The sequence below is a fragment of the Chamaea fasciata genome, unplaced genomic scaffold, assembly GCF_029207755.1.
Source record: "Chamaea fasciata isolate MVZ Bird 193981 ecotype frontalis unplaced genomic scaffold, bChaFas1.0.hap1 SCAF_20, whole genome shotgun sequence".
Lineage (NCBI taxonomy): Eukaryota > Metazoa > Chordata > Aves > Passeriformes > Sylviidae > Chamaea > Chamaea fasciata.
The window spans coordinates 11,221,403-11,249,166 of NW_027094105.1; the positions used below are offsets into that span (position 1 = coordinate 11,221,403).

Here is a 27,764-nt window from a genome sequence, read left to right on the forward strand (position 1 = left end):
GTGTGAGTTGCCAACGTGATGAGGGGGCGGTTCCTGCCGGGAACGGTTTAACAGAGGAGCCTCAGTTCAGTTTTCTATCAAGCTGCGGAGGGTGTGGAATTCATGTTGAGTTTCTAAGTGTGGGGGTTTTTTTGCAGTAGCAGGGAAAGCCTCTTACAGCGCCTGCAGGAGCGTGGGGATGTTGAGTATTTCTTTGTGCCAGACAGCAGCAGCAGGTAAGCCAGTGTGGAGTTGTAGGGGGGATTTTTCTCCTTTTCAGCTTTGCTTTGCTTGTCTTTTTCTGGTGCTCCTAGGAGAAAAAGGGGTTATGAAAACAAAAGGAGTTCAAATTGAGTGGCAAAACTCCTCTTCCGTTGCTGTCTGTGTTTAAACTGAGAGGGATTTCTTTTCACCTCGATTTTTAATAAGTAGGGGTACTTATATGTGGTTTTTATTCATTATTACTTTTTTTGGTAATATGTGGTCTTTTAATAGATTTTTTGGCATTATTTATTACATGTAATTTGGTTTCTGGGTGAGGATAACTTTATGAGCGGGTTTGTACTTGAGGCAGAATTAAATAGCTTTCTTTGATAGGTTTCTGCTGTGCGTTATTGGGGTTTTGTTCATTGGGTATAGGGATTCAGATTAGGTAGGGCTACCTTGGCTGGTTGAACTTTGGGTGTTTTGTTAGATGCAGCTTTTAATTTTTTTTTTTTTTTTTTTTAGTTTTTTTCTGTATGATGGTTTTAAAGTGGCTATTAATAACTTTTTGTGTAGCTTTATTTTACTTGGAGATGGTATATGATGAAGGATATGGTCTATTTATTTCATGTTAGGTATATTAGTTTATATGTGGATTAGGTTGTTTTTAAACTGAGTTTTGTTGTTGGAATTTTTTTTTTTTTGTGGGGTGTTATGTTTTCCAAGGATCTGTTTCCTGAGGTTTATGGTGATGTAATTGGTTGTAGTGTGAGGTATAGGGGAGGGTTTTATTTATTTGGTGGTGGCTTTTATCATGGTGAGTAGTGGTTTTTTTGGTGGGTTTGAGGTAATATGCAGTAGTTAGTTTTTTAAGGTTTCCTAATAGTTATAATCAGATCATTGTTTATTGTGTGGGAGGGGTTTATTTATTTAGCTTGTTTGGCTATAGTGTGTGTTCTATAGTTATGGATAACTTGGGAGTTATTGTTTATAGTTAAATGGATCTTTTAGTTTTAGGATGGGGGGTTCTGGGTATATATTTTAAGAAGGTTTTTTGAGGGGATTAGACATAGGAGTTATTTTGATTGTAATTGGACTGAGAGAAATAATAGTTGGCTTTTTTTTGGTGGACTATTTTTTGTGTTTTCTTTTCTAGAATTCATATATTTGTGTGGTCAGGGCAGTGGCATTTCTGGGGCAACTCTAAGCATCCATTATTGTTCGTGTGTTTTAGGTGGTCCACTGGTATTATGCTGAGACCCCCTCACTGACTGGCCAACAGATCTGCTGAGATCATGCATTGATGTTTGGTTTTCTTTATGGTACCTGACTAAAACACAGCAGGGAATTCTGAGAGGCAGATGCGACCTTCTTTGGCACATGATGTGGATTCATCTCATCCCGAAGCACCCCAAAGATAAGCGAAGGGCTTGGGGCCACAGAGGGGATGAAAGGGGAGTGCTAGGGCAGGGGTCACTGGGAGGGGTTTTTCAGTCAGGTTTGCAGATGGGGATGTCCAAGATGTGACCCCTTAGGCTGCATAAAGGGAAGATCTCACAGTGCTGTGGTGCACAGGGCAGAGCAGTCTCAGGGTATGTTGTGTCACGTGTCCGTTGTGCACTCTGTGTCTTCGGAGCATCTCGTGGGGTGTGTGCTTTGCCTTTGCCCTTTAAGGGGCCCATTGGAAATGCCAGACATTGTTCTTAACATCTCCTTGTTCTTTAGCCAGGTGCTGATGCTGTTGTACCTTGTGCTTGGACACTCATCAGAATCCATCTCTCTTCACAAGCATCCAGTCCGATGCCTTTTCAGGTCTTGTTCTGAGCTGTATTGACAGCCGTGCACCGCCTTGATCCATTCCGGCGGGTTAGGTCTTGTGAGAATGCAAAGACAGGTAGAAAATTCTGACCGTAGGGTTCTCGGACATCTGTGTCTGGGACAAGTCATCCTGTTGGCATCTTGTTCCTGCAGGGTTCTCTGAGCCTGGCCAGCTCACCTTCAGTCTCACCTCAGTCATCTCGTCCCAAGTTTTCTGGACGCTCAGGGTCATTTTTCTTGCCAGAGTTTTGCGTCCCCTCATTTGTCCTGTGCTGTGTCACGGGTGTTGGTGTGTGTTTGGCATGGAGCTGCTCTGCCTTGCTGCTTAGTCTGGGTGTAGGGGTAGTAGGGTAACAGCCCTAGGGACTTGAAATTTGTGATGTGGTGTGTAGTAGGCCTATAGAGGATATCTCTAGATTGCCACAAAATGTCTGGGGCTGTCAAGGTATCTTGCAGCCCTTTGACATTTGTCCTCTCTTTCAGATGCAGATGGATTAAATCCATGGCAGAGCGCCCCATCCCTGGTGAGGTGGGCTCCCCCGGTAAGGTCAGTCACTGTTTGTGTTTGCAGGGGAGGTGTAAATGGTGGCCGTGTTACAGCTCTGTTCTTTGTCTTTATTTTTAGGAGGCAGAGCTGGATCTCACCAGTCAAGGCGATGTGGGCAAGGTGAGCGGTGACTGGTGGACAGAAGCAGTTGCTATTGCTCAGGTCTTACTTGCTTGTGCAACTCTAAGCATTCACTCTTTGTTTGTTTGTTTTAATTTTAGGTGGTCCCCTTGCCAGATGTGCTGGCCCCAGATGCCAGAGGCCAGATGGGTGCAGTATTAAGGTATACTTGTGGCGTGCTTCAATCAGACTGGAGAGGTTGCTGTTTCACAGTAACTCAGCATACATTTTTTGCTTTTTTTGTTTCTTTGTAGGTGCTGCTGCTGTCCTAGGCACGTGCTAAGGAAAAGAGGGAGCCGGGGAGTTGGCCTTTAGGCAGGGTGACCCATAGGTGAGCGATGTGCTAAGTGTTTTCCTTTTGCTGGGTACACTCTGGGCGGCCTCTGGAGTGGAGTGAAGATCTGAGGGGGAACTGGGACAGTGGTGCAGAGGAGCCCTGGGGATTACTCTTCTGGAGGGGGATAGTCACATTTTCTGGTTTGTGATCCTAGGTAGCGTGAGGGGATGCGGAGGCAAAGTCTGGATACGGCAGCCCTGAAGTGGACATAGAGAACGTCTCGACATCCATGGTGCTGACGCGTTCATTTCTGTCAAGGATGGATTTTCAGCTCGTGTTCCAAAAGCTAAGTGTTAGGGCCGGCGGTTCGGAAAAGGGGAAAAACCTTTTCGTTCCCGGGAGGTGATTTAAAGTTAGCTTAGAGGAGAGGGCCCTAGTGGGGTGGTCCCCTCAGGAGTAAAGGGTGAGGGTTTCTCCTCAGCATCACCAGAGCCTTCGCTGGGCAGGGCAGTTCTGACCCATCTCCATGTTCTAGGGAGCTTCACATTATTGGCCTTCTTTTAGAGTCCACAGGGTTAGGCTGCAGCAGGGGATTCCTGGCCCAGGAGCGTCCTGATTAGGAGCAATGCCAGTTGCAAGGCGTAGGGTTAGTAGGGTTCAGCAGGGGGAGTTTACAGTGGCACACAGAGGCTGAAGGAGGGCTTGAGAGGTAAAGGACACAGTGAAAATCAGGGGTACAGGCTAGGATACAAGTCAGAGTACAGGTGTAGCGGCCCTCACAGCACTGCTACCAGCACACTTCCCCTGAGAGCAGGTGCAGGCAGCAGCCCTAGTGCAGGAACACACCAGAAGCTCTGACCTGTGCAGACACAGTCAGGCTAGGGCCAGGCAGGAAGCGATAGTGGGGAGCAGGATCCAGCAGGGCTGGGGATAACGGGGGTTTCCCGCCCCACCCACCCTGGGATTCCCTGTCTCTCCGCAGCCGGTGGAAGTGCTCCTGATTTCCCTCTCGAGGCGGCGGTTGGTAAGGCTTCGTGCCTTTTGCCACCGCAAAGAGTTCGGCTCTGTCAGCCTCTGCCCTGTCTCAGGGCCACGTTTCTTAGGGTAGGCAGGGAACAACTGTGGATGTACCTGTCCTGCGTGCGGGACAGCTCTTGGGACCCTAATGGTGCAGAGCGTCCCCGGCTGCAAGGTCTAGGGCTCTGAAGAAGCAGGGTTCAGAAGGGGGGAGGTTACAGTGATACACACAGAGGCTGAGGTAAAGGACTCAAGGACTAGAGAACACACAGTGAAAATCAGGGGTACAGGCTAGGATACAAGTCAGAGTACAGGTATCCCGGCCCTCACAGCACTGCTGCCAACACTGTTTCCCTGAGAGCAGGTGCAGGCAGCAATCCTAATGCAAGACAAGGCCAGAAGTCCTGAGAGGTGCAGGCAGTAACCCTAAGCTAGGGCCAGGCAGGCAGTGACAGTGGTGGGGCAGAGTCCACAGGGTTGAGGTTCACCGGGGATGTCCACCCTGCGTTCCTGTCCTGCTCTAACCGGGGATGCTCACACCCCTAATGGAGGCCACGGTGGGTGGGCTCAGTGCCAGTAATGCCTCTAAGGCTTTGGCGCTGCGAGCGTCGGCCTCCGAGCTCAGCTGAAGCACACACGGGGCCCGAGGACCCGGTCCTGCTTAAGAGACGGTGAGTAGCAGAGCTGCTGGGTTTTGGCTGATGTGCAGCTAAGATTATGCTTTGATATTTGGTTTTCTTTGTTGTAGCTGACTAGGAGACAGCAGCCCCGTTACAGCAGGAATTTCCCTGAGGGAGAGGCGGCCTTCTTTGGGACCCGCCGTGGCTTCACCTCCCCAGACATCTGAGAGATAAGCGGAGGGCTCAGAGTCATAGAGGGGATGAAAGCGGGGTGCTGGGATGGGGGTCACCGGGAGGGATTTTTTGAGTCAGGTTTGGAGACGGGGATGTCCAAGATGTGATCCCTTAGGTTACAGCCAGGGAGAGTCTCATTTTGGACCACAGTGCTGAGGTGTGCAGGGCAGAGCAGTCCCAGGGTGTGTTGTGTCCGTTGTGCACTCTGTCTTTTGTGCGTCTTGTCTTTTGTGTCTTTTGCTGTAGCCCTTCCTGGGGCCTCTCAAAACTCCTGGGATCAATCTTAGCATCCCTGATCGCTATGTTCCTGGGCCAGGTGCTTTTGACTTTGGTGCTCGGACACTCATCAGAATCCATCTGTCTTCAGCATCATCCAGTCCGATGCCTTTTCAGGTCTTGTTCTGAGCTGTATTGACAGCCGTGCACCGCCCTGATCCATTCCGGCGGGTTAGGTCTTGTGAGAATGCAAAGACAGGTGGAGGATTCTGACTGTAGGATTCTCGGGCATCCATCTCTGCGTTTCTTGGGATAAGTCATCCCGATGGCATCTTGTTCCTGCAGGGTTCTCTGAGCCTGGCCAGCTCACCTTCAGTCTCACCTCGGTCATCTCATTCCGAGTTCTCTGGACCCTCAGGGTCATTCTTCTTGCCAGAGTTTTCTGTCCCTGTTGGGTCCCCTCATTTGTCCTGTGCTGTGTCACGGGTGTTGGTGTGTGTTTGGCATGGAGCTGCTCTGCCTTGCTGCTTAGTCTGGGTGTAGGGGTAATAGGACGAGTCCCGGGGCCTTTAAAATTTGTGATGTGGGGTGTAGTAGGCCTGTAGAGGGTATTCCTAGATTGCCACAAGATGTCTGGAGCTGTCAAGGTATCCTGCAGCACTCTGACTTTTGTCCGAACTTTGTTTCAGATGCAGAGGGATGAAATCCGTGGCAGAGCCCCCCATCCTGGGTGAGGGGGCTCCCCTGAGAAGGTCAGTCCTTGTTTCTGTTTGCAGGGGAGGTGTAAATGATGGCTGTGTTACAGCTCTGTTCTTTGTCTTTATTTTTAGGTGGTAAAGCCGGATCTCAGCAGTCAAGCTGACGTGGGCGAGGTGAGCAGTGACGGGTGGACAGAAGCAGTTGCTATTGTTCAAGCCTCACTCGCTGGTGCAACTCTAAGCCTCCGTTATTGTGTGTTTTAGGGAGTCCACTCGCAGGAGGCCGAGCTCCCCTCTCACCAACGGGACGACAGACCCGCGTCACCTCACCCGTGAGCCCTCCGGGAGCATTCCAGGAGTCTGTGATGGAGCCTTGATCTTCTCCTTGTGAAGGCCCCATCCAGGTAGGCTTGGATAACGGCCGAGGAGTTGAGGTGAGTCAGGGAGGAGGAGGAGGGATGGTCCCCTCAGGTTCCAGCGCTGCCACGTCACCTTGTCTGCTCTTTACCCAGGCAGACCCTGCGACGCTGGCGTTGGCCTCTGAGCGCAGCTGAAGCACGGGGCCGAGGACACAGGCAAGCTTAGGAGACTGTGAGTAGCAGAATTGTTGGGTTTTGGGTGATGGGCTGCTAAGATCACGCATTCATGTTTGGTTTTCTTTGTTGTAGCTGACTAGGAAACAACAGCCCCGTTACAGCAGGAATTTCCCTGAGGGAGAGGCGGCCTTCTTTGGGACCCGCCGTGGCTTCACCTCCCCAGACATCTGAGAGATAAGCGGAGGGCTCAGAGTCATAGAGGGGATGAAAGCGGGGTGCTGGGATGGGGGTCACCGGGAGGGATTTTTTGAGTCAGGTTTGGAGACGGGGATGTCCAAGATGTGATCCCTTAGGTTACAGCCAGGGAGAGTCTCATTTTGGACCACAGTGCTGAGGTGTGCAGGGCAGAGCAGTCCCAGGGTGTGTTGTGTCTGTTGTGCACTCTGTGTCTTTTGTGCGTCTTGTCTTTTGTGTCTTTTGCTGTAGCCCTTCCTGGGGCCTCTCAAAACTCCTGGGATCAATCTTAGCATCCCTGATCGCTATGTTCCTGGGCCAGGTGCTTTTGACTTTGGTGCTCGGACACTCATCAGAATCCATCTGTCTTCAGCATCATCCAGTCCGATGCCTTTTCAGGTCTTGTTCTGAGCTGTATTGACAGCTGTGCACCGCCCTGATCCATTCCGGCGGGTTAGGTCTTGTGAGAATGCAAAGACAGGTGGAGGATTCTGACTGTAGGATTCTCGGGCATCCATCTCTGCGTTTCTTGGGATAAGTCATCCCGATGGCATCTTGTTCCTGCAGGGTTCTCTGAGCCTGGCCAGCTCACCTTCCATCTCACCTCGGTCATCTCATCCTGAGTTCTCTGGACCCTCAGGGTCATTCTTCTTGCCCCGAGTTTTCTGTCCCTGTTGTGTCCCCTCGTTTGTCCTGTGCTGTGTCACGGGTGTTGGTGTGTGTTTGGCCGGGAGCTGCTCTGCCTTGCTGCTCAGTCTGGGTGTAGGGGGTAATAGGACGAGTCCCGGGGCCTTTAAAATTTGTGATGTGGGGTGTAGTTAGACTGTAGAGGGTATTCCTAGATTGCCACAAGATGTCTGGAGCTGTCAAGGTATCCTGCAGCACTCTGACTTTTGTCCGAACTTTGTTTCAGATGCAGAGGGATGAAATCCCTGTCAGAACGCCCCATTCCTGGTGAGGGGCTCCCCTGAGAAGATCGATCGCTATTCAAGGTGAGAGTCACATATTTCACATTTTTTGGCACTCCAGTGCAGGCCACCTGCATTTACAGCTTCAAACAAGTGAGTCCCTTGGTAAACCCCCTGGGCAGCAGCTGGAGCCTGCTCCGGGCTGGGCTGCGGGAGCAAACACTTGTGGCTGACACAGCTCCACACTGAGGGTACTTGGGACAACACCTGCCTTGTCCTGGATTTTTTTTTTTTTTTTGAGCTTTTTACACGGTTTTAATCATCACCTTGGTAAAAATAAATGGTAAGGACTGAAAACATGAGAGGCTGGCATGTTTTACACACCAAAGACAAGGGGTTTTTTTTAAATAACTATGTGGCTTATATCTTAATTTTGAGACTCTCTTTTTTTTGCCAACTTTACTGTAAAAAATCTAATTTCAATTTAGCTGCCTCAATAATGAATTTATTGTACAAATATGCTCTAGTGTCAGGAGCTTAAAGTAGTAACACCAACCTGCCACCTCTGGAATAAATCCCTGCGTCTCCTCAGACCTGCTGGTTTGCAGTAGAGTTTGGGCACCTTTCGCTGCAGCTGTGGTTCTTAATAACTGGAAGTCCATGGATTGCTGGGTGATTTCCATAAGTTCTCCTCTTTTGTAGGAGCTGCACGGTGAGGTCAGCATTCTGAGGGAGGCCCTGGCACAGCTGCCAAGGGCAAGGAACGTGGAGCATCCCGGGGCTTCTCCCACCCGAGTTTCTCCCGGAGTGTGCTGCGTGTCGTGCCGGATGTTTAACCCGGGTTTGGGGTGTTCTCCTGCAGTCCCAGCTCTAACTGCTGCCCCCGAGCCCCGGCCTTGCTCTGTCCCAGCACTGAACCTGGCAGGTGGGTGTGCTTTTCCAGCCCTTGAATCCCACGGGCAATCCCAGATTCCCGGAGCTCCCTGAGGCACAGCCTGGCCTCCCGCGCTGGGAGCTGCATTTCAGTCTGCCTGGACCAAGGCCATCCTGTTTGAGACTTTATTCCTGTTGCTTTTCCTCTTGCAGGTAGTTGGCGAAAAGGAGAGAGCCAGTAGGAAGTGAAGCCACTGGAAGGCCTTATCCCAGTCCAAGGTTCCCACTTTTCTTTCTGACTCCTGGATAATTGCCTGGCCATAACTGGACAGAGACTGTCAGTTTGATTTCCTGCCTTTTCCAATAAATCCTTGCTTTCAGCTGGAGTGTATTCCTGGTGTCATCCCCCTCCTCGTCCGTGGATGTGTAAATAAAATTCCTGACTTTTGCCGAGTCCAATTTTGTTACTGCAGGAAGTGTGGTGCTTTTGTTCCACTGAAACTTCCCAACTCTGCTAAGAGTTTCAGATGTCAAATCCAAGTAAGATTGGAGTTTCCTTGCATTGTTACTCCCACAAAACACAGATCATTCTTGGATAGGAGTAACTGGACCTGTTGAATTCCCACTTCCCTTTAAAATTAGAGCAGAGGAAGCAGATTTTAAATCATCATTCCATGAACTTCCACCAACTTGATGACTGTTCCAAAAGTTTGCAGTGTTAGAAATTCCTGAGCTTGTTTTCCAGGCAAGCTGGGATTTAGATGTTATTCCTTCCTTTTATTTGATGTTTTTCTCTCTGATTTTAGTAAGGGAATATTTATTTTTTCCAATTTTCCATCCTAATTGGAGTTTTTGTACCTTGTAGAGCACATTTCCAAGGAAATTTACCCAATTATTGTTGGTAAATCAGGAATTGTCCAGCACCATATCCACAAAATTCTGTGAATTCCCCAAAAAACTTTGAAGTATTTGCCATGATTCATCTCTTTGTAAAGTTCAATTTACTGCATTTTTAATTACATAAATGCCATTAAAACCTGAATCCAGGCCTAGCTGCTGTTCCTTGGACACAAGGGGCTGGTTCTTTCCTACCTTGGCACATTTGGGTGTTTGTCCAAAATGAGCTTCCCACTAAAATAGAATTTGTTTCCAAGCAAAAGTGGGAATTGTCTAGAAAACCTTCTGTTCTGGGGGGCACTGGGTTTGTTTCCCTTATTGCTGCATAATTGAGGAAAGCCATGGCGCTTTTTTAGGCAGTGGCAGGAGGTGAGAGCTGCGTTTATTTAATTTTGTATTTTATTTTTTGTTATTTTTGTATTTTTATGCTCTTTTGCTGTGGTTTTTCATGTTGCGTTTTTTCAAAGACTTTTTCTTCTGTTTTTTAATTTCTTTTTCTTTAGTTATTTATTTACTTGTTAAAACTACTTTTAGTTTTTTATTGTAATTTTTTGTTTAATTTTTTTCCACTTTTTTGTTACTTTGAAATTTTTTTCTTTTGGTATTTTCATTTTATTTATTATTTTCTATAGTTTTGGTTTATTTTTTCATGTTTTCTTTGTTCCTTTTTTTTTCCCCCATACTCTTTCTTCCCCCCGGCGCCTGGGGCTTTGGCTGTTGGCAGGAAAGATGAGAAATGACCTCCGTGCCCGCTGGACGTCGGGATGTCATAGAGAGCGCAGTTGGCAAAAGCTCTGTATTTTCTGCTCAATAAAAATCCTGAAGGGAGAAAGCTGTGACCACCGTGGTGCCGTTTTTTCCTTCCCAGCCCCGACCAGGTCTCCTCCTACCCGTGCACAGTGTTACCAGCAGCAGCCTGCTGTCCAGGCTGTCGAGGCGTATTTCAGAGGGAGCAATAAAAACAAAGTAGTCGTTTTATTTTGAACTCTCTGACCCTCCTTGTTTATTAGCAAAGAAATCCAAAACAAAGCGAACAAAAAAAGAAAACCCACAAAATAAAATCCCCCACCACCCACCAAAAAAAAAAAATACAGAAAGAGAAAATATGCCCATATTATTTAAATAAAGATTAAAACTTTACCCCTTAGAAAACCAGGCTCATTTAATTCAAATTAATTGTGTTTCTGATGTGTTAGGTTAATGAATTCATCTAGTGTAAAATATCGTTTAAAATATAAACAAACTAATTTAAAAAATAATGAAAAAGAAAAATAACAAAAAGTATAGGATATGAAAAATAATATCAATAAAAAATACACAATATATTATTACATACTACATGTTTTATAGATATGTATAATATACATTATATAAACATCTATATTGTACATAATAAACATGATATTTAAATTAAATGTATTATTTATAACAACGTTATAAATAATAAATTATTTTATATATAATTTTCTATATTTAATATATATAATAAATATAATAGTATAATAAACATAATACATGATGTATAATGTACACAATATAAAAGATGAATTGTAATGATTAATATAAATATCAGAATCACAAAGATAAAAAATATTGAAATAGAGCCTGAACGAAAGGCTTTTTTGTTTCGGTCTGGTTGCTGGCAGGGCTCTCGCAGGTGTGCTCGGGGGTCTTTTGGGCCATTTATTCCGGAGGCTGTTCGGAAGGGCATTCCTGGGCACGTTCGTTTATGGCTCCGCTCCGCGCCGCCGCGCGGCAGTGCTGCCACCCTGTGGGCAAAGAGCGGTAGTGCAGCTGTCCGCCGTGCCCGTCCCGCCTGATCTGTGCGGCAATGCTGCCACCCTGTGGGCAAAGCGCGGTAGTGCAGCTGTCCCCCGTGCCCGTCCCGCCTGATCTGTGCGGCAATGCTGCCATCGCGTGGGCAGAGAGCGGTAGTGCAGCTGTCCCCCGTGCCCGTCCCCGACGCGCGTGGCAGCCCCGCATTGTGAGCTCGGGGGCGGCGCTGCCGCCCGCCCGCAGCTCGGGGCCGAAAGGGAGGGAAAAAGGCAAGGAGCCCGGGCGCGTGGCAGCTGGCTGCCTGCGCGCGCCACCCGGACCCCGGAGCCGTCCGGGCGCGATTTTCCGCGGCGTCTGCGGGTGTGCGGACGCGTGATCGGGGCGCAGCGGCGCCGCGGGCGGCAGTCCATTGAGTCAGGCGCTTGTGCGAGCAGCCGAGGGGCATCTTAGTGTGTTCCACTACCAAGATGGCGGCGAGACGAGGCGCCTGACCTTCTTAAAAGGGCGGCCAAAAGGGCGGGAAAAATAAGGACCCTATAGGCGTGTAGCCAACTGCCTGCAAAAAAACCACGACGACGGCGCCGACCGGGCGCAATTTTCCGCGGCGTTTCCAGGTGTGGGGACACGGGCCGTGTGCTCAGCCGCGCCGCGTCCGGGTTCGGATTCGCCGATTTAGTCAGGCGTCTGTGTAAACAACTGGCGGGGGCCTATGCCGAGCCGCAAAGAACATGGCGGCCGGGACGGAAGTGGCCTCAGGCACTACCAAGATGGCGGCAAGTAAAAGCGGAAGTCACGCGACGCCTCTCACAAAATGGCGCCGAGGCGCGAGGCGGTTGACCTTCTAAAAAGGGCGGCCAAAATGGCGGGAAAAAATAAGGACCCTATAGGCGTTTAGCCAGATGCCTGCACAAAACTCCGATGACGGCGTCGCCCCGGGCGCAATTTTCTGCGGCATTTACAAGTGTGCCGACAGGGGCCGTGTGCTCAGCCGCGCCGTGTCCGGGTTCGGATTCGTCGATTTAGTCAGGCGTCTGTGTAAACAACTGCCGGGGGCCTTAGCGGAGGCACAAAGAACATGGCGGCCGGGACGGAAGTGGCCTCAGCCGCAACCAAGATGGCGGCAAGCTAAAGCGGAAGTCACGCGACGCCTCTCACAAAATGGCGCCGAGGCGTGAGGAGGGTTGACCTTCTAAAAAGGGCGGCCAAAAGGGCGGGAAAAATAAGGACCCTATAGGCGTTTACCCAGATGCCTGCACAAAAACCCCGACTACGGCGCTGCCCGGGCGCAATTTTCCGCGGCGTCTCCAGGTGTGCGCACACCGGCCGTGTGCTCAGCCGCGCCGCGTCCGGGTTCGGATTCGTCGATTTAGTCAGGCGTCTGTGTAAACAACTGCCGGGGGCCTTAGCGGAGGCACAAAGAACATGGCGGCCGGGACGGAAGTGGCCTCAGGCGCAACCAAGATGGCGGCAAGGAAGGGCGGAAGGCTCGTGGGGCTCATCGCGGCCGAAAATCGCCGAGTGCAGCTCACACCCTGCAATGGCAAAAGCTGTTTTATTAAAACTCAGCCGAGAACTTTCCTCTTATTTCCAGGTCACAGGATATACTGAGGCTGAGAGGGATCCTAAAATCTGACTCTCAAGCGGACGGACCGTTTGAGAATCGAACTCAGCACCTTGGCATTACCCGGACTCTGCTCCAAGCAGCTGAACCAATCTCTGCATTATGGGGATGGACCTCCATAGGATGGCAACGCTTGGCCCCACTAAGGTAAGTGCAGTGCCGCCTTCTCTGCCAAAGCTGCTTCACACACCAGCCCCTGGAATGGCTCGAGGGCAGAAGTGGCTGGCAGCTCACGACAGCACAAAGCTCTTCCAGTGACGCTGGTTTCCTGTCCTTTCTAGGATTTACCCAGCAGCTGCCGTAAAAGTACTCACACAAAGTCTCTTTCCGGGCAGAAAGGAGCAGGACAAGTCCTGAGGCTTCCCTTCTTCCACGGCCAAAGTTCTGGAGAGAGGCAGGGCTGGTCCCACCCGCACAGGGGCGTTTCCTGCAGGTGAGTGTTGCCGGGCCAAACTGATGGCAGCTGCTGAGGCCGGGGCTGCTTTTCTGGCCGGAGGCCTCGGTGCCCCCCCGTGCCGCCTGCAGTGTCCCTCGGGGTTTCCTGCAGGTGTCCCGGGTGCCCGGAGGCGCAGGGAGGAAGGAGGCCGGCAGCCCCAGCGGGGCCAGCAGCCCTGGGATGATGTGCAGGGGAGGAGCTGTGCCTGCGGGGCCCCGCCCGTGGCAGCGGCGGCCAAACGCAGGGCCCGGGGCCGGGCTCGGGGCTGGCACGGACACGGCCCCGGGGCTGCCGCGGCTCCTCGGCCAGGGGCTGCTCCCACCGGGCACGGGGAGATGCTGCAGCCCGGACAGAGGCACCCACAGCCCAAGAGCTCCCCGGGGAACAGCTGGCATTGCCTGGGAACGGCGGCTCGGGCTGTCTGCAGAGGGGCTCAGACAGCAATTCCCACCTCCCGGAGCTCCCACACAGTTGCCAGGGATGTCCTGGCCACCCCAAATCCCCTCCCTTTCAGCCTGAGGACATCACCCATCGGCAGCATTAAAGCCAAGGCGCTCCTCCCTCACAGAAATTAAATCCAGAGCAACGACCCTCGGAGATGCCTCAAAATCAAAGGTTTGAGTGGGATGGAGTTTCGTTTGGATGAAGTCTGGAGTTTTCCAGGGAGCCAGCCAGAGTGCAGAAGTGATGGAAAGCTTTTGCAGGTGGGTCCCACTGGAGGTGTGCTGAAGGCAGGGATGGGCATCCCTTGCCTGAGGGAAAGGCACTTGCAGAGGCCACTGCTGGGGCTCGGAAAGGAGCTGAGCTCCTGCAGGGAGCTGTGTCCTCCCGAGGGCACAGGGGCTGCCTCAGCACAGGCCGGCCAGTGCCTTCTCCTGCTCTGAAACATCACCTGGAGCCCGAGCTCAGGGGGGTGGCTGAATTCCAGGGAAATCTGACAGGTGACCCCCAGGGGATGAGGGTTATAATTAACCAAATTTATGGAATAGAAACCTATCCTGTCCCCATCCTGCTGAGCTTCCTTGGAAGCTCTGCTGGTTCCTGACACGTCTGGCATTCAAGCAGCAGCTCTGCATGGGAATATCCGTGCTCTGTGAGGCACTGTGAGGTTATTGCGGCGGGAACTGAGCAGGGAATTCGGGGCCGTGGGTATAATTCATCTAAACTAGCAAAGGTGACAGTGAACCCCAAATCTGGGCACCACACAGAGAACAATCTTTGTGCTGCCCTGTCAGCTCAAGCCCCTGGGCTGGGAAGTTTTGGGAGTCAAACATATGGAATGATAGAAGTCACAGCAACTGGTGTCACCCCGAGGGACAGTCCAAGTCCCAGACAATTCCTCTGCAGTCCCCTCGGGGGGAAAACACCCTCTGTCTGCCAGGAGCCCTGACTCTGTTTCTCCTATCAGCTGCGTTGGGCTTTAAGAACTTGAAATAACTTTGAAGCCAAAGAGATCACCTTTTCCTTCTGGTTTGATTGTTTTGTTTTTTTTTTTCTTTCAGATGCTGGACTTGCTTCTGTGGATGTGTGCTGAGCTCTGGCTGCAGGGGACTGTCAGGCCTGAATGGCTGTGAGTCTGTGTTCTTCTCGCTGGGGAAGCAGAAATAATTATTAATTAGACTGCAGAAATGTTTTCAGAAACCTTTCCCCTTTCCTGCCCTTTGCTGGTGGATCTTCTCTTTCTGCCTTTGAATTTACAAAGCTGTTCCCTGAGGTCATTTCCCCTGCCTGAATTCCTTGCAGCTCCTAGCTGGGAAAAACTGGGATGATGTCCTGGGGATGTCCTTAGGGGAGGACAGAGGTGAGATTTTTGCCTGTATTTTTCTAATGTTTTCTAAAATTTCAGAGAGCTGCTGCTGCTGCACAAGTGGAGCCTTGTCAGCGAAGACCTGCATCTGCAGGAGGCCCCGCAGGCCCTGGCTGGGAAGTGCCTAAACAAAGAAGTGATCAGTAAGTGCTGAACTGCTTCCAGGAGGGCGTATTTTGTTGCAGCTGTTACAGACCAACAGTACAAGTGAGGCCAACTGCTCTGGAAACAGTACTGAGAGGCTCCACTGTCTGATCCAGAGAGCTCTCCCGTTATTTTCTGTCGTGCTTAGAACCTGGCAGGTCATTGTAGCCGCACAGGTCGAAAAGCCCATCGTAGCAGTTGGAATCACAGACGATCACACAGAAGCCAGTCTGGGAGAGGAAATGAGCTGTTGCATAGATTTATTTTTCCCAATGCATTTTGAATTTATACCAGAATCTCTTCTCTCCCCTCCGACCCCGTATCCTTGAGTTCTGAGTTCTCTCATAAGGAATTCTCTGCCTGTGCTGAAAAAAAATTCCCCGGCACCGCGGGGAGCGGCGGGGTTTGGGGGGTCCTGGGGCCGGCACGGGGGGCGCGGGGCGGGTCTCAAGTGCACGGCGCCGGGACCCCACCGGGGCGTTCCACACCGAGCCCATAGAGCAGCAGCTACTTCCGCCACCCTTTTGAATCCCCGCGATTGGCGGGCTCGCTGAGGCATCGGCAGTGCTGATTGGACAGCGGGCCCCGGGAACCGCCCCCGCCCCCCGGCCCGCGCTGAGGGCCCGGGGCCTCCGCCCTCAGACCGGCTCCGGCTCCAACCTGGCCCAGGCTCTGCTCCGGTCCCCCCGGCCCGCCCTGAGGGCCCGGGGGCTCTGCGCCGAGACCGGCCTTGCCCCTCCCCGCCTCGCCCTGTAGTAGATTTCTGTTTGGTTTGTGGGAAGAAACAGGTGTGAGAAGTGAGATTTGTGCTGGAGAGGTGCTGCTGGGAAGAAAGGATGGAGTAAATCTGCTCCGAGGATGTGCGATGAAGAATTCAGGGTCAGAGGTGGGCAGTATTTATAAACTGTCTCCGTATTTCCCTGTATCTCTGGGTGTTTGGATTGAGCCTGGGATTGTCAGCTAAGTTATAAACAAGCCAACCCGGCTACTGAACTCCCAATGAACGTTTGGAAACCCTTGCACAGAAAGACAAGGTAGTGATGATTCCAAAGGAGAAAATGTAAATGAAGGGTAACGATTGCTGGGAAATTTCCTTAGGAATTGTGAACCTCACACAAACGGAATTTAGGAGGTGGAATCCCAGTTTCAGCCTTGGGCACGTGCAGGAGAAGAGGGATCCTTATTCACAGCAAGGAAAGCCCGGTGCCCCAGCGTGTCAGTGCACACAGTGCAATGTCCAGGAAATGAGCAGCAGGGACTGGCAGCAGCTGCAGGTGAGAGCTGTCACAGGCTGATTGAGGGGACAGAGCAGCCCCAGGTGAGAGCTGTCACACTGATGAGGGGACAGAGCAGCCCCAGGTGAGAGCTGTCACACTGATGAGGGGACAGAGCAGCCCCAGGTGAGAGCTGTCACACTGATGAGGGGACAGAGCAGCCCCAGGTGAGAGCTGTCACACTGATGAGGGGACAGAGCAGCCCCAGGTGAGAGCTGTCACACTGATGAGGGGACAGAGCAGCCCCAGGTGAGAGCTGTCACACTGATGAGGGGACAGGTGGAAGCTGTAAAGGATAACGAGGGGGCGGGTCCTGCCAGCACTGCTTTAAGAGGGGAGCCCGAGCTCAGTTTGGCACGGAGCTGCGGGAGGAGAGGGGTTTATGCTGGGCTCCCAGGTGAGGCTCATGGAAGGATGGTGAGTTCATCTCACAGGGGCTGGGGGAGGCCTTGGACGTGGAACATTACTTCAGGAGGTGCTGAGGGACAAACCTTTGTGCCGAGCAGCAGCAGCACAAAAGGTTGAAATAAGTTTTGGTTTGGCATGTAGTGATGGGATTGGCGTCTATGGTGTGCTAGTGTTGTCTAAAGGTTTAAACTTTAATGTTTATTTTTAAAGTTTTAAGTTAATGAATTAATATAGGTTGCAAGACATGGGCGTTTTCCTTTTTATTTGCTAGAGGGAGGTCTTTAACTTTGGGGGGGCTCTGAGTATATGTTCTGGAGTATTATTAAGGGGATTGGACATGGGGTTGTTTTTATTATATTCAGTAGTTTGACTAGGGGTGATAAGAGTTGGCTTTTTTTGCTGGAATTTTTTGGGGTTGTCTGTTTGAAAATTTATGTATTTATGCAGTTAAGTGTAGTGGTGTTTCCGGTGTAACTCTTCAGCATATGTTATTGTTTGTGTGTTTGAGGTGGTCCACTTGTCTTACGCCCTGACGCCCTGACTGATTGGCCAACAGATCTGCTGAGATCATACATTGATGTTTGTTTTATTTCTTGTAGCCGAATAAGAGACAGCAGCCCGGTGGCAGCAGGAAATTCCCAGAGGGTGAGGCGGCCTTCTGTGGCACCCGACGTGGATTCTCGTCCCCAGACGTCTAAGAGATAAGTGGAGGGTTCAGGGCCACAGAGGGGATGAAAGTGGAGTGCTGGGTCAGGACTTGTCAGGAGGGGTTTTTGAGTCAGGTTTGGAGATAGGGATGTCCAAGATGTGCCGATTGAGAGTACAGGTGTACCAGCCCGACCCCACCCCTAACCCAAACCCGAAGGAGTAGCCCTAAAGACATGCCCGTTTCCCTGAGTGCGGGTACAGGCAGGAGCCCTTATGCAGGACAATGCCAGAAGGCCTGGCTGCGAGGTGTAGGGCTCTAAAGAAGTTGGGTTTAGAAGGGGGGAGGTGTAGCCACACACACAGAGGCTGAGGTAAAGGACTCAAGGACTAGAGGACACACGGTGAAAACCAGGGGTACAGGCTAGGATACAAGTCAGAGTACAGGTGTACTGGCCCTCACAGCACTGCTACCAGCACACTTCCCCTGAGAGCAGGTGCAGGCAGCAGCCCTAGTGCAGGAACACACCAGAAGCTCTGACCTGTGCAGACACTGTCAGGCTAGGGCCAGGCAGGAAGCGATAGTGGGGAGCAGGATCCAGCAGGGCTGGGGATAACGGGGGTTTCCCGCCCCACCCACCCTGGGATTCCCTGTCTCTCCGCAGCCGGTGGAAGTGCTCCTGATTTCCCTCTCGAGGCGGCGGTTGGTAAGGCTTCGTGCCTTTTGCCACCGCAAAGAGTTCGGCTCTGTCAGCCTCTGCCCTGTCTCAGGGCCACGTTTCTTAGGGTAGGCAGGGAACAACTGTGGATGTACCTGTCCTGCGTGCGGGACAGCTCTTGGGACCCTAATGGTGCAGAGCGTCCCCGGCTGCAAGGTCTAGGGCTCTGAAGAAGCAGGGTTCAGAAGGGGGGAGGTTACAGTGATACACACAGAGGCTGAGGTAAAGGACTCAAGGACTAGAGAACACACAGTGAAAATCAGGGGTACAGGCTAGGATACAAGTCAGAGTACAGGTATCCCGGCCCTCACAGCACTGCTGCCAACACTGTTTCCCTGAGAGCAGGTGCAGGCAGCAATCCTAATGCAAGACAAGGCCAGAAGTCCTGAGAGGTGCAGGCAGTAACCCTAAGCTAGGGCCAGGCAGGCAGTGACAGTGGTGGGGCAGAGTCCACAGGGTTGAGGTTCACCGGGGATGTCCACCCTGCGTTCCTGTCCTGCTCTAACCGGGGATGCTCACAGCCCTAATGGAGGCCACGGTGGGTGGGCTCAGTGCCAGTAACGCCTCTAAGGCTTTGGCGCTGCGAGCGTCGGCCTCCGAGCTCAGCTGAAGCACACACGGGGCCCGAGGACCCGGTCCTGCTTAAGAGACGGTGAGTAGCAGAGCTGCTGGTTTTTGGCTGATGTGCAGCTAAGATTATGCTTTGATATTTGGTTTTCTTGATTGTAGCTGACTATGAGACAGCAGCCCAGTGACAGGAGAAATTTCCCAGAGGCATAGGCGGCCTTCTTTGGGACCCAGCGTGGATTCACCTCCCCAGACATCTGAGAGATAAGTGGAGGGCTCAGAACTAGGGAGGGGATGAAAGCGGTGTTCCAGGGCAGGGGTCACCGGGAGGGATTTTTTGAGTCGGGTTTGGAGCTGGGGATGTCCCAGATGTGACCCCTTAGGCTACATTAAGGGAAAGTCTCATTCTGGATCACAGTGCTGAGGTGTGCAGGGCAGAGCAGTCCCAGAGTGTGTTGTGTGTGTTGTGCACTCTGTGTCTTTTGGGTGTCTTGTCTTTTCCTTTAGTCCTTTCAGGGGCCTATCAAAACCCCTGGCATCAGTCTTAGCATTTCTGATCTCTGTGCTCCTCAGCCAGGTGCCTTTGTCTCACCTGCTTGGACACTCATCAGAATCTATCTCTTGACAAGCATCCAGTCCGATGCCTTTTCAGGTCTTGTTCTGAGCTGTACTGACAGCCGTGCACCGCCCTGATCCATTCCGGCGGGTTAGGTCTTGTAAGAATGCAAAGACAGGTAGAGGATTCTGACCGTAGGATTCTCGGGTATCCATCTCTGCGTTTCTTGGGATAAGTCATCCCGATGGCATCTTGTTTCTGCAGGGTTCTCTGAGCCTGGCCAGCTCACCTTCAGTCTCACCTAGGTCATCTCATTCCGAGTTCTCTGGACCCTTAGGGTCATTCTTCTTGCCCAGAGTTTTCTGTCCCTGTTGTGTCCCCTCGTTTGTCCTGTGCTATGTCACGGGTGTTGGTGTGTGTTTGGCTGGGAGCTGCTCTGCCTTGCTGCTTAGTCTGGGTGTAGGGGTAATAGGACGAGTCCCGGGGCCTTTAAAATTTGTGATGTGGGGTGTAGTAGGCCTGTAGAGGGTATTCCTAGATTGCCACAAGATGTCTGGAGCTGTCAAGGTATCCTGCAGCACTCTGACTTTTGTCCGAACTTTGTTTCAGATGCAGAGGGATGAAATCCGTGGCAGAGCCCCCCATCCTGGGTGAGGGGCTCCCCTGAGAAGGTCAGTCCTTGTTTCTGTTTGCAGGGGAGGTGTAAATGATGGCTGTGTTACAGCTCTGTTCTTTGTCTTTATTTTTAGGTGGTAAAGCCGGATCTCAGCAGTCAAGCTGACGTGGGCGAGGTGAGCAGTGACGGGTGGACAGAAGCCGTTGCTATTGTTCAAGCCTCACTCGCTGGTGCAACTCTAAGCCTCCGTTATTGTGTGTTTTAGGGAGTCCACTCGCAGGAGGCCGAGCTCCCCTCTCACCAACGGGACGACAGACCCGGGTCACCTCACCCGTGAGCCCTCCGGGAGCATTCCAGGAGTCTGTGATGGAGCCTTGATCTTCTCCTTGTGAAGGCCCCATCCAGGTAGGCTTGGATAACGGCCGAGGAGTTGAGGTGAGTCAGGGAGGAGGAGGAGGGATGGTCCCCTCAAGTTCCAGCGCTGCCACGTCACGTTGTCTGCTCTTTACCCAGGCAGACCCTGCGACGCCGGCGTTGGCCTCTGAGCGCAGCTGAAGCCCGGGGCCCGAGGACACAGGCAAGCTTAGGAGACAGTGAGTAGCAGAATTGTTGGGTTTTGGGTGATGGGCTGCTAAGATCACGCATTCATGTTTGGTTTTCTTTGTTGCAGCTGACTAAGAGACAACAGCCCCGTTAAAGCAGGAATTTCCCTGAGGGAGAGGCAACCTTCTTTGGCACCCGACGCAGATTCTCATGCCAGGACGTCTGAAAGATAAGTGGAAGGCTTGGAGCTACAGAGGGGGGGTCACTGGGAGGGACTTGAGTCAGGTTTGGGAGATGGGGATGTACAAGACATGACTCCTTAGGCTACGTCAAGGGAAAGTCTCATTTTGGATCTCATTTTGAAGGGTTCAGGGCAGAGCGTCCTGGCATGTCTTGTGTTACTTGTCTTTTGTGCACTCTGTGTCTTTTGGGTGTCATGTCTTTTATGTCTTTTCTCTTAGCCCTTCGAGGGATGTATCAAAAATCCTGGCATCAGTCTTAGCACTTCTGATCTCTGCATTCCTCAGCCAGGTGCTTTTGACTTTGGTGTTCGGACACTCATCAGAATCCATCTCTCTTCACAAGCATCCAGTCCGATGCCTTTTCAGGTCTTGTTCTGAGCTGTACTGACAGCCGTGCACCGCCCTGATCCATTCCGGCGGGTTAGGTCTTGTGAGAATGCAAAGGCAGGTAGAGGATTCTGACCGTAGGATTCTCGGGCATCCATCTCTGCGTTTCTTGCGATAAGTCATCCCGATGGCATCTTGTTCCTGCAGGGTTCTCTGAGCCTGGCCAGCTCACCTTCCATCTTACCTAGGTCATCTCATTCCGAGTTCTCTGGACCCTCAGGGTCATTCTTCTTGCCCAGAGTTTTCTGTCCCTGTTGTGTCCCCTCGTTTGTCCTGTGCTGTGTCACGGGTGTTGGTGTGTGTTTGGCCCGGAGCTGCTCTGCCTTGATGCTCAGTCTGGAGGTAGGGGTACGAGGGTAATAGTGCCGGGGGCTTGAAATTTGTGATGTGGGGTGTAGTTAGACTGTAGAGGGTATTCCTAGATTTCCACAAGATGTGTGGAGCTGTCAAGGTATCCTGCAGTACTCTGACTTTTGTCTGAACTTTGTTTCAGATGCAGAGGGATGAAATCTGTGGCAGAGCCCCCCATCCTGGGTGAGGGGCTCCCCTGAGAAGGTCAGTCCTTGTTTCTGTTTGCAGGGGAGGTGTAAATGATGGCTGTGTTACAGCTCTGTTCTTTGTCTTTATTTTTAGGTGGTAAAGCCGGATCTCAGCAGTCAAGCTGACGTGGGCGAGGTGAGCAGTGATGGGTGGACAGAAGCAGTTGCTATTGTTCAAGCCTCACTCGCTGGTGCAACTCTAAGCCTCCGTTATTGTGTGTTTTAGGGAGTCCACTCGCAGGAGGCCGAGCTCCCCTCTCACCAACGGGACGACAGACCCGGGTCACCTCACCCGTGAGCCCTCCGGGAGCATTCCAGGAGTCTGTGATGGAGCCTTGATCTTATCCTTGTGAAGGCCCCATCCAGGTAGGCTTGGATAACGGCCGAGGAGTTGAGGTGAGTCAGGGAGGAGAAGGAGGGAGGGTCCCCTCAAGTTCCAGCGCTGCCACATCACCTTGTCTGCTCTTTACCCAGGCAGACCCTGCGACGCCGGCGTTGGCCTCTGAGCGCAGCTGAAGCACGGGGCCGAGGACACAGGCAAGCTTAGGAGACAGTGAGTAGCAGAATTGTTGGGTTTTGGGTGATGGGCTGCTAAGATCACGCATTCGTGTTTGGTTTTCTTTGTTGTAGCTGACTAAGAGACAACAGCCCAGCGACAGCAGGAATTTTCCTGAGGCAGAGGCGGCCTTCTTTGGACCTGGCACCGTTTTGCCTCCCTGGATGCCTGAGAGGTAAGTGGAGGGTGATGGCTCACAGAGGGGATGAAAGCAGGATGCCAGGGCAGGGATCACCGGGAGGGGTTTTTTAAGTCAGATTTGGAGTTGGGGGCACCAAGATGTGACCCCTTAGGCTACATTAAGGGAAAGTCTCATTTTTCATCTCAGTGCTGAGGTGTGCAGGGCAGAGCAGTCCTGGTGTGTCTTGTGTTACTTGTCTGTTGTGCACTCTGTGTCTGTTTGGCGTCTTGTCTTTTCCTTTAGTCCTTTCAGGGGCCTATCAAAACCCCTGGCATCAGTCTTAGCATTTCTGATCTCTGTGCTCCTCAGCCAGGTGCCTTTGTCTCAGCTCATCAGAATCCATCTCTCTTCACAAGCATCCAGTCCGATGCCTTTTCAGGTCTTGTTCTGAGCTGTACTGACAGCCGTGCACCGCCCTGATCCATTCTGGCGGGTTAGGTCTTGTGAGAATGCAAAGACAGGTGGAGGATTCTGACCGTAGGATTCTCGGGCATCCATCTCTGCGTTTCTTGGGATAAGTCATCCCGATGGCATCTTGTTCCTGCAGGGTTCTCTGAGCCTGGCCAGCTCACCTTCAGTCTCACCTCGGTCATCTCATTCTGAGTTCTCTGGACCCTCAGGGTCGTTTTTCTTGCCCAGAGTTTTCTGTCCCTGTTGGGTCCCCTCATTTGTCCTGTGCTGTGTCACGGGTGTTGGTGTGTGTTTGGCATGGAGCTGCTCTGCCTTGCTGCTTAGTCTGGGTGTAGGGGTAATAGGACGAGTCCCGGGGCCTTTAAAATTTGTGATGTGGGGTGTAGTAGGCCTGTAGAGGGTATTCCTAGATTTCCACAAGATGTCTGGAGCTGTCAAGGTATCCTGCAGCACTCTGACTTTTGTCCGAACTTTGTTTCAGATGCAGAGGGATGAAATCCGTGGCAGAGCCCCCCATCCTGGGTGAGGGGCTCCCCTGAGAAGGTCAGTCCTTGTTTCTGTTTGCAGGGGAGGTGTAAATGATGGCTGTGTTACAGCTCTGTTCTTTGTCTTTATTTTTAGGTGGTAAAGCCGGATCTCAGCAGTCAAGCTGACGTGGGCGAGGTGAGCAGTGATGGGTGGACAGAAGCAGTTGCTATTGTTCAAGCCTCACTCGCTGGTGCAACTCTAAGCCTCCGTTATTGTGTGTTTTAGGGAGTCCACTCGCAGGAGGCCGAGCTCCCCTCTCACCAACGGGACGACAGACCCGGGTCACCTCACCCGTGAGCCCTCCGGGAGCATTCCAGGAGTCTGTGATGGAGCCTTGATCTTCTCCTTGTGAAGGCCCCATCCAGGTAGGCTTGGATAACGGCCGAGGAGTTGAGGTGAGTCAGGGAGGAGGAGGAGGGATGGTCCCCTCAGGTTCCAGCGCTGCCACGTCACCTTGTCTGCTCTTTACCCAGGCAGACCCTGCGACGCTGGCGTTGGCCTCTGAGCGCAGCTGAAGCACGGGGCCGAGGACACAGGCAAGCTTAGGAGACTGTGAGTAGCAGAATTGTTGGGTTTTGGGTGATGGGCTGCTAAGATCACGCATTCATGTTTGGTTTTCTTTGTTGTAGCTGACTAGGAAACAACAGCCCCGTTACAGCAGGAATTTCCCTGAGGGAGAGGCGGCCTTCTTTGGGACCCGCCGTGGCTTCACCTCCCCAGACATCTGAGAGATAAGCGGAGGGCTCAGAGTCATAGAGGGGATGAAAGCGGGGTGCTGGGATGGGGGTCACCGGGAGGGATTTTTTGAGTCAGGTTTGGAGACGGGGATGTCCAAGATGTGATCCCTTAGGTTACAGCCAGGGAGAGTCTCATTTTGGACCACAGTGCTGAGGTGTGCAGGGCAGAGCAGTCCCAGGGTGTGTTGTGTCTGTTGTGCACTCTGTGTCTTTTGTGCGTCTTGTCTTTTGTGTCTTTTGCTGTAGCCCTTCCTGGGGCCTCTCAAAACTCCTGGGATCAATCTTAGCATCCCTGATCGCTATGTTCCTGGGCCAGGTGCTTTTGACTTTGGTGCTCGGACACTCATCAGAATCCATCTGTCTTCAGCATCATCCAGTCCGATGCCTTTTCAGGTCTTGTTCTGAGCTGTATTGACAGCTGTGCACCGCCCTGATCCATTCCGGCGGGTTAGGTCTTGTGAGAATGCAAAGACAGGTGGAGGATTCTGACTGTAGGATTCTCGGGCATCCATCTCTGCGTTTCTTGGGATAAGTCATCCCGATGGCATCTTGTTCCTGCAGGGTTCTCTGAGCCTGGCCAGCTCACCTTCCATCTCACCTCGGTCATCTCATCCTGAGTTCTCTGGACCCTCAGGGTCATTCTTCTTGCCCCGAGTTTTCTGTCCCTGTTGTGTCCCCTCGTTTGTCCTGTGCTGTGTCACGGGTGTTGGTGTGTGTTTGGCCGGGAGCTGCTCTGCCTTGCTGCTCAGTCTGGGTGTAGGGGGTAATAGGACGAGTCCCGGGGCCTTTAAAATTTGTGATGTGGGGTGTAGTAGGCCTGTAGAGGGTATTCCTAGATTGCCACAAGATGTCTGGAGCTGTCAAGGTATCCTGCAGCACTCTGACTTTTGTCTGAACTTTGTTTCAGATGCAGAGGGATGAAATCCCTGTCAGAACGCCCCATTCCTGGTGAGGGGCTCCCCTGAGAAGATCGATCGCTATTCAAGGTGAGAGTCACATATTTCACATTTTTTGGCACTCCAGTGCAGGCCACCTGCATTTACAGCTTCAAACAAGTGAGTCCCTTGGTAAACCCCCTGGGCAGCAGCTGGAGCCTGCTCCGGGCTGGGCTGAGGGAGCAAACACTTGTGGCTGACACAGCTCCACACTGAGGGTACTTGGGAAAACACCTGCCTTGTCCTGGATTTTTTTTTTTTTTTGAGCTTTTTACACGGTTTTAATCATCACCTTGGTAAAAATAAATGGTAAGGACTGAAAACATGAGAGGCTGGCATGTTTTACACACCAAAGACAAGGGGTTTTTTTTAAATAACTATGTGGCTTATATCTTAATTTTGAGACTCTCTTTTTTGGCCAACTTTACTGTAAAAAATCTAATTTCAATTTAGCTGCCTCAATAATGAATTTATTGTACAAATATGCTCTAGTGTCAGGAGCTTAAAGTAGTAACACCAACCTGCCACCTCTGGAATAAATCCCTGCGTCTCCTCAGACCTGCTGGTTTGCAGTAGAGTTTGGGCACCTTTCGCTGCAGCTGTGGTTCTTAATAACTGGAAGTCCATGGATTGCTGGGTGATTTCCATAAGTTCTCCTCTTTTGTAGGAGCTGCACGGTGAGGTCAGCATTCTGAGGGAGGCCCTGGCACAGCTGCCAAGGGCAAGGAACGTGGAGCATCCCGGGGCTTCTCCCACCCGAGTTTCTCCCGGAGTGTGCTGCGTGTCGTGCCGGATGTTTAACCCGGGTTTGGGGTGTTCTCCTGCAGTCCCAGCTCTAACTGCTGCCCCCGAGCCCCGGCCTTGCTCTGTCCCAGCACTGAACCTGGCAGGTGGGTGTGCTTTTCCAGCCCTTGAATCCCACGGGCAATCCCAGATTCCCGGAGCTCCCTGAGGCACAGCCTGGCCTCCCGCGCTGGGAGCTGCATTTCAGTCTGCCTGGACCAAGGCCATCCTGTTTGAGACTTTATTCCTGTTGCTTTTCCTCTTGCAGGTAGTTGGCGAAAAGGAGAGAGCCAGTAGGAAGTGAAGCCACTGGAAGGCCTTATCCCAGTCCAAGGTTCCCACTTTTCTTTCTGACTCCTGGATAATTGCCTGGCCATAACTGGACAGAGACTGTCAGTTTGATTTCCTGCCTTTTCCAATAAATCCTTGCTTTCAGCTGGAGTGTATTCCTGGTGTCATCCCCCTCCTCGTCCGTGGATGTGTAAATAAAATTCCTGACTTTTGCCGAGTCCAATTTTGTTACTGCAGGAAGTGTGGTGCTTTTGTTCCACTGAAACTTCCCAACTCTGCTAAGAGTTTCAGATGTCAAATCCAAGTAAGATTGGAGTTTCCTTGCATTGTTACTCCCACAAAACACAGATCATTCTTGGATAGGAGTAACTGGACCTGTTGAATTCCCACTTCCCTTTAAAATTAGAGCAGAGGAAGCAGATTTTAAATCATCATTCCATGAACTTCCACCAACTTGATGACTGTTCCAAAAGTTTGCAGTGTTAGAAATTCCTGAGCTTGTTTTCCAGGCAAGCTGGGATTTAGATGTTATTCCTTCCTTTTATTTGATGTTTTTCTCTCTGATTTTAGTAAGGGAATATTTATTTTTTCCAATTTTCCATCCTAATTGGAGTTTTTGTACCTTGTAGAGCACATTTCCAAGGAAATTTACCCAATTATTGTTGGTAAATCAGGAATTGTCCAGCACCATATCCACAAAATTCTGTGAATTCCCCAAAAAACTTTGAAGTATTTGCCATGATTCATCTCTTTGTAAAGTTCAATTTACTGCATTTTTAATTACATAAATGCCATTAAAACCTGAATCCAGGCCTAGCTGCTGTTCCTTGGACACAAGGGGCTGGTTCTTTCCTACCTTGGCACATTTGGGTGTTTGTCCAAAATGAGCTTCCCACTAAAATAGAATTTGTTTCCAAGCAAAAGTGGGAATTGTCTAGAAAACCTTCTGTTCTGGGGGGCACTGGGTTTGTTTCCCTTATTGCTGCATAATTGAGGAAAGCCATGGCGCTTTTTTAGGCAGTGGCAGGAGGTGAGAGCTGCGTTTATTTAATTTTGTATTTTATTTTTTGTTATTTTTGTATTTTTATGCTCTTTTGCTGTGGTTTTTCATGTTGCGTTTTTTCAAAGACTTTTTCTTCTGTTTTTTAATTTCTTTTTCTTTAGTTATTTATTTACTTGTTAAAACTACTTTTAGTTTTTTATTGTAATTTTTTGTTTAATTTTTTTCCACTTTTTTGTTACTTTGAAATTTTTTTCTTTTGGTATTTTCATTTTATTTATTATTTTCTATAGTTTTGGTTTATTTTTTCATGTTTTCTTTGTTCCTTTTTTTTTCCCCCATACTCTTTCTTCCCCCCGGCGCCTGGGGCTTTGGCTGTTGGCAGGAAAGATGAGAAATGACCTCCGTGCCCGCTGGACGTCGGGATGTCATAGAGAGCGCAGTTGGCAAAAGCTCTGTATTTTCTGCTCAATAAAAATCCTGAAGGGAGAAAGCTGTGACCACCGTGGTGCCGTTTTTTCCTTCCCAGCCCCGACCAGGTCTCCTCCTACCCGTGCACAGTGTTACCAGCAGCAGCCTGCTGTCCAGGCTGTCGAGGCGTATTTCAGAGGGAGCAATAAAAACAAAGTAGTCGTTTTATTTTGAACTCTCTGACCCTCCTTGTTTATTAGCAAAGAAATCCAAAACAAAGCGAACAAAAAAAGAAAACCCACAAAATAAAATCCCCCACCACCCACCAAAAAAAAAAAATACAGAAAGAGAAAATATGCCCATATTATTTAAATAAAGATTAAAACTTTACCCCTTAGAAAACCAGGCTCATTTAATTCAAATTAATTGTGTTTCTGATGTGTTAGGTTAATGAATTCATCTAGTGTAAAATA

The 27,764-nt window shown here is 50.9% G+C and overlaps 4 long non-coding RNA genes across 6 annotated transcripts; all 4 read left to right on the forward strand.

Annotated features, from left to right (window-relative positions):
- Nucleotides 1-2,767: 2,767 nt before the first annotated feature.
- Nucleotides 2,768-5,434, forward strand: LOC136299638 (uncharacterized). Its single transcript, XR_010723539.1, has 3 exons — nt 2,768-2,831; nt 2,923-2,999; nt 3,160-5,434. It is a non-coding gene; the product is annotated as an uncharacterized lncRNA (long non-coding RNA).
- Nucleotides 5,435-6,062: 628 nt separating this feature from the next.
- Nucleotides 6,063-10,171, forward strand: LOC136299637 (uncharacterized). The gene is made up of 6 exons (XR_010723538.1): nt 6,063-6,164; nt 6,243-6,321; nt 6,399-7,492; nt 8,111-8,333; nt 8,495-8,821; nt 9,903-10,171. It is a non-coding gene; the product is annotated as an uncharacterized lncRNA (long non-coding RNA).
- Nucleotides 10,172-19,272: 9,101 nt separating this feature from the next.
- On the forward strand, nt 19,273-20,543 carry LOC136299640 (uncharacterized). Of its 2 annotated transcripts, XR_010723543.1 has the most exons (5): nt 19,273-19,802; nt 19,881-19,922; nt 20,013-20,182; nt 20,261-20,340; nt 20,418-20,543. It is a non-coding gene; the product is annotated as an uncharacterized lncRNA (long non-coding RNA). The 2 variants fall into 2 exon arrangements; XR_010723542.1 differs by having other exon boundaries at nt 19,273-19,922.
- Nucleotides 20,544-21,756: 1,213 nt separating this feature from the next.
- LOC136299639 (uncharacterized) lies at nt 21,757-27,536 on the forward strand. 2 transcript variants are annotated; one of them, XR_010723540.1, is made up of 11 exons: nt 21,757-21,854; nt 21,933-22,011; nt 22,089-22,189; nt 23,088-23,149; nt 23,228-23,269; nt 23,360-23,529; nt 23,608-23,686; nt 23,764-24,857; nt 25,474-25,696; nt 25,858-26,184; nt 27,266-27,536. It is a non-coding gene; the product is annotated as an uncharacterized lncRNA (long non-coding RNA). The 2 variants fall into 2 exon arrangements; XR_010723541.1 differs by having other exon boundaries at nt 23,360-23,499.
- Nucleotides 27,537-27,764: the final 228 nt, after the last annotated feature.